Genomic DNA, 11604 nt, shown 5'->3' with positions numbered 1-11604 from the left:
TGGACACAACTGAAGCGGCTCAGTTTGTATTGGAGGCTAGCAGATATGGAACTTAGAGTTTAAAAGAGGACTGTGACAAAGGCTTATTTTCCTTAATTGAGGGAGAAGAAATATTTTCTCTCATATGTATATATGAATATATATATATATGTGTGTGTGTGTATATGTATATGTGTATATATATATATTCTATTTCACTCTTTAACATTTAGAAACATGGATTCAGACACACTGGAAGCCTTCCAGCAGGAACTCACCTGCTCCATCTGCATGAACTGCTTCCTGGACCCCGTCACCATAGACTGTGGGCACAGCTTCTGCCGTCCCTGTCTGAGCCTTTGCTGGGAGGAAGACTGGATTCTGAAGAGCTGCCCTGAGTGCAGGGGAATATCAGAGAGGCCCCATTTCAAAACCAATATTGCCCTCAAGAGGCTGGCTTCCCTTGCCAGACAGGCCAGAGCTGACCACGACCACCGCTCTGAGGAGCAGATCTGTGAGACACACCAGGAAGCCAGAGGCCTCTTCTGTGAGGCTGACCAGACCCTGCTCTGCGGGCCCTGCTCTGAATGCCCCGAGCATGCAGCTCACAGCCACAGTCCCATACACAGGGCTGCTGAGGAGTCCCAGGTAGGTGATACCTCTGGAGCAGTTTGGAATCTAGAGGCTCCCAAATCAGAGAGAAAGACAAGGATGCTATGATGGTGATGGGATGGAGATAGTGGAGTTGGGATTTCTGAATGTGGATCCTCACATATAATGTGTCCCGTCAGTGTTGTTGCCCAGTTGTCAACACGCGTGGAAATGCAGCATCCCGGGGTGGGTGGCATCAGGGACACAGGCTTCTGATGGGAGCTTGAAGCTTTCCTAATCAAGCTATATAAATATGTGAGTCTCAATTTCTTAGGACATGTATTTTAGTATCTGCAATGTTCCCCCAGTTCCTAGCACACACTTCTCTCACTCTAGTATCCATTAGATGCAGATCAGTGTGGGAAAATCTGACCACAGCCTTCTAACTCATGGTTTATGTGTAACCAACAACTGTCTTTGATCATGAATAGGGGGATGGAATTTTCATGGTCATCTTCTTTGTCACTAAATCCCATGGATATTTTGCAGGAGAAACTCCTGAAGAGAATGGGCTTTTTATGGAAAATGAGAGAAGAAATGCAAACCATTCTGAATCAGGAAGCTAAAAACCTCTATCATTTAAGGTAAGAATAAAAAAGTTACTATTTCTTTATACAGATATTGATATAATTCTAGCTTTTAGACCTGTTTACATTCCCATTAAAAGATGTTGATCTCTTCCCTTGAAAAGGTGTGGTTTCAAATGACCTATCAGTAACCACAATTAAAACAGTCCAATACATGCTAGTTCAAGGAATGCTAATACATGGGAAAACCACGACACGAAGTGGTCCTAGGCCAAATTTTGATGATTTGGTTAAAACTTCTCAGAAATGAAGTATAAGACAACACTGCACTAAATGTGACTCTCAAGCAGAGGAGAGGAATAGAGTAGTACCTAAAGGGAAAAGAGAGCATATTTTAAAAACTGTACAAAATTAGATTTACCTCATTAAAGAATATTTAGAAAAATCATGGCAAGGAACAAGCAAACAACAAGATCCATGTTAGAGAGGAAATAATTGATGGAGTAAGAACCCTGATGAATCCTCCTGAGGGCGGAATTTGGGACTCCTTGGATGGCTTGATTCAAACAAGGAAAAAACTAGGAATGCAGAGAAATCATGGCCAGGGAGATATGTGGGGCAAACAGTTTGTCAAGAACTTTCTTGATGGCATCTAGGAAATGACATTTGAAGTGTTTTTTGAATGTGAACATAAGCAATGCTTTGAATCCAGTATCCCCTCAGAAATATGTGGCCTCAAGGGAGGTGATGATTAAATTTGAATACCAGAGGATGCATCTGTCACTTCAGGAGGAGGAGAAACTGCATCTGGAGGCCCTGAAGAAAGAAGCCAAGGAGATTTGTCAGCAATTCAAGGAGAGTGTGTTCAGAATGACTCAACAGAAAGAAAGTCTGAAAGAAATGTACGGAGAGCTGACCGATATGTGCCACAAGCCGTACATGGAGCTGCTCCAGATGAGAAAGGAGGGTTCGTCCTCAGAGAGAGAAACACTCTTCTAGACGAGCTGCCATGACACTGAAATGTTATCTGCATATATTGTTACTCTCAGCTAAGGGATGATGCTAGTAGACTCCCATTATTGTATTTGTCTAATCATTTATTTCACCGTATCCTGGTAATCTTTGAAAGATTTTTGCTCATTGCCTAGCTAAAATATGACTACAGTTTTAAGTGTGATCAGGAATACTATCCAGGCCAATAATCCAAAATCAGAAAAATTCTGTGACCAGGTGAAAGTTAATATTCTTGGAGTAAATTTCAATATGTGTTCCCCTAAATCCTTGTCACTCCCCATTATCCCAAATTTTCTGGAGACATTGAAGTTTTGCCTGTTCTCTAGACAAGATTGTTAGAACTAGTCAACAATTTCACTCTAATTTGTTTTATATGGTTCCCTCTTTTGGTTCAGTTGTTTTGTTAAACGGTGAGCTCCAGCCTTGGGAATAGCCCTGGCAATTAGTAATAATGGAATCCTAGATGTCGCTGCATCATTACACACACTCTTCTGACCTCCTTCCTTCCTTAATGTGCCCCGAGGGAGCCCGTCATGTTTTAGCTTAGTGTAAGTTATTAGGATGTCTTCCAAGTATGCCTTAGAAGAGAATTAGCAAAACAATCTTATAGAACAAAGAATAGAGGAGAAACAGAGAAGAAGTAGCAAAACAATCTTACTGAGCGAAAGGAAGTCTCATGATCTCTCTCTTTTTTTTTTTTTCTCATTGCAGATCTTGGGAAACATTGCAAAAATGAGTATACACTAATGCTTTTTGATTTCTGGAACAGTTGTTCTCCTTTTTAATAAAGTGGATGCACAGTCATTCCTTAGTACTGTTGCAGGAAAGGGGACCCCTTCCAGGGCCTGAAAGCAGGCTCTAGTCTAACACTTGGAAATGAATTGTCCAAAGAGACAAGTGCGCTGACAAAGTAAGAGATTTTCTTAGAGGGCGCTGGGTCAGAAAGCAGAAGTGGAAGTGAACCCAGGAGGACTGCTCTGCCACATGTCTGGCAGTCTCAGGGTTTATGATGATGGAGTTAGTTTCCAGGTTGTCTTTAGCCAATCATTCTGACTCAGAGTCCTTCCTTGTGGTGCACGCCTTGTTCATCCAAGATGGATGCCAGAGAGAAGGATTCTGGGGGGTGGTCGGACCTGTGGAGTCTCCTTTTGATCTTTCCCACTCTTCCAGTTGGTGGTGGCTTATTAGTTCCGTGTTCATTACCAGGACCTCCCATCATAAAACAGCTCATGGAAATGGTTACTATGGGGCCTGGCCAGGGTGGGCGGTTTCAGTCAGTGTGCTTCCCCTAACAGTAGCATGGGAGCTTGTTTTCAGGCCCTCCCCAATATCTAAATTCCAGGGTGCAGGATTCCTTATACAAAATGCCATAGGATTTGCAGTTAACTTACAAGCATGCTCCAGTACATTTTGTCATCTCTAGACAATTTATAATAACTAGCATATACAATGTAAATTAAATGCAATGTAAATAGTTCCCTGGCATGTGGAATATTCAAGTTTTACTTTCTGGATTTTTTTTTTTTTTTCTGAGTGTTTTCCATCCAGAACCAAGGATAAGGTTGTGGAAATGGATAGATTGGGAATTTCGTATTGACATGTACACACTACTACATTTAAAATATATTTAAAATAGCTTTGTCCAAGAAGTACTTCTTGTAAAATAAATAAAGGTGTAAATAAATAAATGCACAAATAAACAACCCATAATTTACAAATTTAATCCATGTGTAAATCCATAGGAGCAGAACCTTCATATACAGATGAACAATATTGTCTTTTGGCTATATTCTATTTTATTTCAAAAGAATTTGAATCCTTGGTCTCAGAAGTTGTCTTTTTCATTTGGCTGAAATCAATGTATCTGGAAACATTCTCATATTCTGGTCTATGTTTTACCCACTCACTCCATTCTCTCCAGCCTCACCACAATAAAACTTTGGAAGAAATTTTCTAATATCTTATAGAGGAAATACCTACCCCAGTGAGCTGGAAGGTAAAAACAGCTTGAAAGAGGCTAATTCCCTAAGAATAATAAGAAGAACTGTGCTTTTGTTCTGAGGAGTAGCAGTGACTCAGTCTTTCATCACTGCAAGCTACTTTGTAGGCAGGATCTCAGAGTGGCTTTCCTCTGCCTACTGAGAATTAAGACTTTTGGGACTAAGGTAACCCAGTTGCGATTAGAGTCCCTAGCTGATCTGATAAGAGCTAACAGCTCTGGTTAACCAACTCTTCCCTGTAGACATTGAATATATCCTTGATGACAACTTGCTGACTGAAAACTCTTGCTGGCTGAACTTTTTCTCTCTGTACAATGCCCAGGATCTTTGTATTACATGAAATAGAATAGAGGAAGGGAATGAGGGTCAACGAGTTGAAAACTGGATTAATGTCTGAGAATAATGAGGAAGTTGCAATTTGATATAATTTATATTTAGGAAAAGATATGGTAAAGTTTTTATATTCCCAACTGTGTAGAGTATTTTATATATACAATTCACCACAGATAGGAGAATATTAACAAAATGTCCTGGGTTAAAAACTACTTTCTTGTAATGGTCATGTGATTAGACTTTGGCCTTGAAATGTGACGGGTGTCATTTGTAACAGGACTGACTTGGCAGAGATGCAGAAGCCTCAGCCAGTGAACCCAGAGCTCACTTGCTGGCCTGTCTCTGGAATTCTGGACATGCTGAACCACTTCAGAGATAAGGGTGATTAGGACTGCATTTCTTTAGAGCTTCCTGGAAAGTTGATTTGTAGTGAAATGATGGTAGTGCCTAACTTCCAAGAGTTGTTACACTTTTCTGTCTCTATAGTTGGAGTGCAAAGATCCAAGGTGGACTTTCCAACCTGTAGCTTAATGAAAATGCAAAGTCGTATACACATATTTAGTTACATTGACAAAGACAAAGTAAAAGGGAGCAACCAAGTTGCTCATGTGGTTCCAAAGAGACAGAATATTTACTTTTCAGAGTAGTCATCAATATTAGATTTATTCAGGTTGTTTCACTCTTGGAAGGTTAAATGTAGCATTGCTGGATTTTAATGTGTTGTGCATTTTATGCACATTTCTTATCCGTTGTACAAAGAACATTTATTGTCCCTAAAATCAGGAAGCAGTGACACACACACAAAACTAAAAGTGGCTTAGGTAGAATAACGGCAATGCTATTAGATAAATCTCAAAATGGTTGAAAGGCAAGGAATATGTAAACAAGATTAGCCAGAAAAACCTTTCAGAAGCTTTCAAGCTCTTCATTTATGGATTTCTATCAAATGTCATGACCTTTGGGGATATCTTTGCTTTGGGTTTCCTTAGGGGAGGGGGAAAAAAAAAAAAGAAACAACTCACTAGGTAGGGAACTCTGCCTTCTTTCTCTCAGAGACACAGAAATCCCTCTTTCTACCCTGATTTCTGCTCTTTCTGCAGTGGATAACGTTCTGAGGCAGACAATGACCATTCACCATGCGATCCTCAATGATGCAAGGGTGATGTTCAGAGAGGACCACCACGGAGTGTCCAGACAGCCCGGGTTGTGGAGGGTGTTGTGTCCTGGGAGCTCAGGCCTTCACCTCCGGGAGGCACTACTGGGAGGTGGATGTGACTGAGCCCTCCAGCTGGATGCTGGGGGTCAGTAAGGACATTTTGGTAAGCGATACTAGCATCAGTATTTATTCTGAAAAAGCATCTGTTCTATTTTCTAAGAAGGTGAATGACCATTATAGTCTCTTCACCAATTCCCTGCCCTTAGTTCAGTTTGTGAAAAGGCCTCTGGGTAGGATTGGCGTGTTTCTGGATTATGACAATGACTGTGAGCTTCTATGATGCTTTCAGGAGTTCCCTCATGTATAGTTTCCTTTCTTCCTTCCTCTCCTCCCCTCTGAAGCCTTTCCTTTGCCTTTGGTCTCCATGAATGTCAAGTTCTGTGACCATTTATTTTTATATCTCCTCTGAGGAAATTGTTTTCTGAAAATTCATGTGAGGCCACAGGATGATACCTGACTATCTCTGAGCACATTGTAATTTAATGATACATAATGAAATATGTTTAAAAAATAGCATGACCATGTTGAATGTATAAGTTTGTTAATTGAATTTTCTTTTAATAAAAATTTATTATGGAGTATTTCATAAAATATAATCAATTGTTTTTCTTTTTAAAATAATGTAATACTTCTATTAACATAAAAGGTGCATACCATAGACTACAGTATATAATTCAGTGGGTTTCAGTAATATACACAAATTAGTGAAAAAAGAACTTTCTAATTTCAGAATATATCCATCATTCCAGAAAGAAATTGAGCCCATCAATATTTATGCCCCATTTCCCCTCCCTATCTCATGTCACCCCTCTAATCCATTTTTATTGTTCTTGAAGTTTTATTTTATGTACTTTCAGTTAAATGGGTTCACACAATTAATGACTTTTTATATGTGGTTACTTTCACTTAATGTTTTCAGGGTTCATCTACATTGCAAGCAGTGTGCTTTGATTGCATAAATGAACCAGAACTAAACTACCATATGACTCAGCAATACCACTACTGGACATATGACCTGAGAAAGCAATAATTCAGAAATACACATGAACCTCAATGAACATTGCAGCACTATTCACAGTATCCAGGGAATGGAAGCAATGGATATCAGTGGATGAATGGATAAAGAAGAAATACATGTATACAATGGAATGTTACTCAGCCATAAAAAATAAGTGGAAATGAGTCATTTGAACTGAGGTGGATAAACCTAGAGCCAGGCTTTCCTGGTGGCTCAGATTACCATATGTAAAGTAGATGGTTGGTGAGCAGTTGCTCTATAGCTCAGGGAGCTAGGTCTGGTGCTCTGTGAAGACCTAGAGGGGTGAAATGGGGAATAGATGGGAGGAAGATTCAAGAGGGAGGTGAAACAATTATACTTATTGCCAGGAGAAATATCAATAACCTCAGATATGCAGATGACAGCACCCTTATGGCAGAAAGTGAAGAGGAACGAAGGAGCCTTTTGATGAATGTGAAAGAGGAGAATGAAAAAGCTGGCTTACAATTCAACTTTCCAAAACAAACATCACAGCATCTGGTTCCATCTCTTCATGGAAAGTAGATGGGGTGAAAATGAAATCAGTGACACACTATTTTCTTGGGCTCCAAAATCACTGCAGACAGTGACTGCAGACATGAAATTTAAAAATGCTTCCCCCTTTAAAGACAAACTTTAACAAACTTAGACAGCATATTAAAAAACAGAGACCTCATTTTGCTGACAAAGGTTCATATAGTCAAAGCTATGGTTTTTCCATTAGTGATGTATGGATATGAGAGTTGGACTGTAAAGAAGGCTGAGGGCTGAAGAATTGATGCTTTTGAACTGTGATGCTGGGGAAGCCTCTTGAGAGTCCTTTGGACTTCAAGGAGATCAAACAAATCAATCCTAAAGGAAATCAACTCTGAATATTCATTGGAAGGACTGATGGTGAAGGTGAAGCTCTAATACTTAGGCCACTTGATGGGAAGAGCTGACTCATTGGAAAAGACTCTGAGGCTGGAACAGATTGAGGGCAGGAGAAGAAGGGGGTGACAGATGGTGAGATGGTTGGATGGCATCACTGACTCAATGGACATGAGTTTGAGCAAACTCTAGGAGACAATGAAGGACAGGGAAGCCTGATGTGCTGCAGTCCATGGGGTTGCGAAGAGTCGTACTTGACTGAGCAACTAAACAACAGCAATAACAAGATTTTGACAGGCAACACAGTACAGTGCAGGTATAGCATCTGTCGGTCCTGCTCTGGCTGCAGTGGCCTCAGACCCCTCTGATCCCATGTCCTATCCCATACCTTGAATCAGGAGTGCAGGGAGTGGGCATGGAGAATGGAATTACAGGACCAGAGGATCAGCAGGCTTGCACAGCACAACATACCCAGAAATTAGAGAGCATAGAACCAGAGTGTGTATGTGTGTGGGAAGACTGCAAGCAGGTTGAGCAAAGGAACCAGAGCCCTGGGTGTGGGGGGCAGGTCAGGGAGGGCAGTGATTTCAACCAGTCTTCCCAGTGTGCCTGGTCCCAACACACACACACAAACACACACACACACACACACACACACACAGCTCACCGATGGGTGTGATTCTAGATTCCTCTGCTGGTTGCAGCAGAAGCATGGAACCATGTGGTAGGTGAACCTGCAGGGTCTTTGCTTCTGAGGCCGAAAGTATCACAGAAAATTTTTGTGACTTATGCTTTGGGCCTGGACTTTCCAGTATTGCCATCTGCCACTTTTCTGCTCTCTAAGGATCCCACAGCCCAAACCTGAGGTCAGATTGAACATCTTGTGTTTACTGAAAAGCTGTTAGGAGGGAGACTGACTGATGTGTTCTTGGCTCTCAGGAGTGTTTACATTTAATATGTAAATTATCAATCAAAAAGAGTGTTAATCTGTATTGTTCTATTATTATTACTTAGGTCTTGTAAACTAAAGTTAACTATTCTTTTCTAGATATATAGTGAGAATGTTAATATTTCAGATTGTTTGTCTTGGGCATAAAGATTTAACCCCCCAAATGGATTTGAATTTATCTGTGAGAAAATGGATATTTGGTTGTTTACATGAGTTTATATCTGGATGCAATGTGGTAGTTATTGTTTAAAGAAAGAAATGACAGAAATAAATATATACATCATTGGATATCACTGTGTTTGTTTGTTACATTTTGAAAAACAAAATTACTTCCTTTAGCTTTCTGATATTTTCTCTGGGAAAATATGTAGCTACATGTATAAGTCCATCTATGGAAAGACATTGAGTGACTCAAGGTTAAGTGTCATGTAGGTCGCGGGCAGGTGAAGACCACGTTCAACAGGAAGGTAGGCACCGTTCCTGGTTCCCCCAACCAGGTACCTGAGAGACCCAGGCTCTGACAATTCCAGCTCTAGGCTCAGTGAGGAGCATCACGTCTCCTGCAGCAAACCATGGACAGGCCCACTTCTCTGAAGCCCCCTGGACAGAACAGAGCAGCAAGTAGGATGAGCCAGGGGACTGGGGACCCAGCTCTTTGAGCTGCAGGGTCTCAGACACCTGCTTCCAGAGGCTGGTGGTAGGAGAGACCTCCCTTTTCCCAAGGACTGGATCTCAAGAGGGTCTGAGGAAAAGTCTTCTGCTCCATTGGCTCTGGAAAATCCCCAGGAGTAGCCAAGGCCCAGGGACCAGGAGGAAGTTTAGGGATTAAAAATCGTGGTTCTCCAGGAGCTCACAAAATTCCCAGGGTGCAGAAACTGTTGTGGTACCAAGGAATCCTGGCAGCTTCTGAAGGGACTGGACCCAGGAGTGAGGTGGTCTCCTGTCCACTCAAGGCCAATCTGCCCACAGTGGTGCGGGGACCCAGTAGACTTGGCCCTGGATTCAAGGGGTGGCTGCCCGCTGGGACCTTCCTTCAGGGCAGGAAGGGACCCTTCAGACCTTTGAGGGGGCAGCACTGGGTTTTGTGTTCTCATCCCCGCCTCCATAGGCACTGAAACTCTGACAGCCCAGCATGGTTTTGTCCAGAGAGGGAGCTTTTGCCTGAGGCCCCAGAGCGGTTCATGTACCTGGCGCATCTGGGAAAGCAGGGGTCTGCTCAGCCCAGAGTCCCCCTTGGAGGATGTGCAGGAGGGGTGGGGGCTGCAGGGGTCCTGGAGCTGCTCTTTACACTCAGAGTCTGCACCCCTCACCTCCAGGGCCTGTGCCCCCAGGGGAACCAGTGGGCCCCACTCCTGGAGAGAGGGGGCAGAATAACTAGAAAGGACTCCAGGACTGAGAGTTCAAGAACCTCTGTGCATTTGGTCTTCACTGCTGAGGGGGGGCTTCCTCTAGGTGGTGCAAGCTGGCTTCCCATTGCAGTGGCTTCTTTTGTTGCAGACCATAGGTTTTAGCTCACATCTCAATAAAAAGATAAATTAGATTTGGCAGAAAGAAAGAAATCCACTTATGACTTTTTGTGTGTGAATGAACTGTGAGCCAGTCATTTAGAAACACTAAATCTAATCTTAAATTAGATCTTCTATGACTGGAGTTTTATTCCCAGTTCATGAAAGTATGGATGAAGGGACTCTTCTGTACTTACATATGTGTACATTCTCCCCTCTGAAGACTGGACCCAGGAGTGAGGCTCTGTCCACCAAGCCAATTGCCACATGGTGTCCTGTACTAGCTGGACAAGGTGTTGCCCGCTTGGACCTATTCAGGAAGGAAGACCGCAAACTTTGACACACAGGCCCATCGCCATAGGACTGAAATCTGACATCCACATGGCTTTGTCCAGAGAGGGAGCTGTTCCCTGAGGCCCCAGACCAGCTCGTTTACCTGGTCCATCTGGGAAAACATCGAAGAATGCTTGCTGGGTCAAGTTTTGAGTGCCTGGTTAACATATTTCACATAACCATGAAAGGGTCCGCTACATGGAGTGGACTAAGCTAACCATTTTAGTTGAGGCTTCTACTGAGTGCTGCTCTTTACAATCAGAGTCTGCACCCCTCACCTCCAGGGCCTGCGCCCACAGGGGATAGGCTACCCACTCCTTTATTCTTGGGCTTCCCTTGTGGCTCAGCTGGTAAAGAATCCACCTGCAATCCCAGGTTCGATCCCTGGGATGGGAAGATGACCTGCAGAAGGGACAGATGCCCACTCCAGTATTCTGGCCTGAAGAATCCCATGGACTGTATAGTCCATGGGGTGGCAAATAGTCAGGCACGAGAGAGCAACTTGCAGTTTACTTCACACAGTAAACACATGATGGGTTGCGGCGGAAACCAGCAGGAATTTAGATGTGGCCTGGAAAATTAGTGTAGCAGAGTCAAAGGATGCTGGCTTTAAGGAAAAGCTAACTCAAATGGAACAGTTTTAAATTTCTAATTTTTGAAATCAGTTAAGAAAATCTCACTGATAGCTAAAAGGATGAATATACATGTAGAAATTCTGCTGCCCACGTGCCGGCCCCACTTCCAAGGTAAGGAAGGGCCAGCTCCTCAGAGAGATGGGGCAGAGACATCAGGGCCTGACAGTTTTCTTTAAGGCAAATCTCCTACTTCCAGTCAATCAGATCTTCCCTCCCAGCTCACTGCCTGAGTCCTGAGGGACAAGGTCACAGAGAAGGGGCTCACAGACCCCTGGAGCCCCTCACACGTCTGGCAGGCAGAGGACGAGGAGAGCAAACCTTTCCAGTTCAGGGAGCTCAATCTAGTCCAGGGTGCCCCGCAGCCCAGTCAGCTCAGGGTTTACTCCACGAGGCGTCATTGCATTGACTTTCTCTCTGGGTGAACGTGGGGTAGATGGAGAGGCCAGAAATTATAGCACAAGATGCCTTCTTTCCAACAGGTCCCACTTTGTGTTGAAGAAAGAAGGAAAGGAGAAAAGTAAAGACAAGGTGTAGGCAGAAGAGCCCTTCAGTTACA

At 42.9% G+C, this 11604-nt stretch overlaps 1 pseudogene; it reads left to right on the top strand.

Moving 5' to 3' along the window:
* The first annotated feature begins 216 nt into the window (after positions 1-216).
* Positions 217-6088, top strand: LOC110150833 (tripartite motif-containing protein 64C-like; annotated as a pseudogene).
* Positions 6089-11604: the final 5516 nt, after the last annotated feature.

Source organism: Odocoileus virginianus, chromosome 28, assembly GCF_023699985.2.
Source record: "Odocoileus virginianus isolate 20LAN1187 ecotype Illinois chromosome 28, Ovbor_1.2, whole genome shotgun sequence".
NCBI lineage: Eukaryota > Metazoa > Chordata > Mammalia > Artiodactyla > Cervidae > Odocoileus > Odocoileus virginianus.
This window is presented reverse-complemented; position numbering and strand designations above follow the sequence as displayed.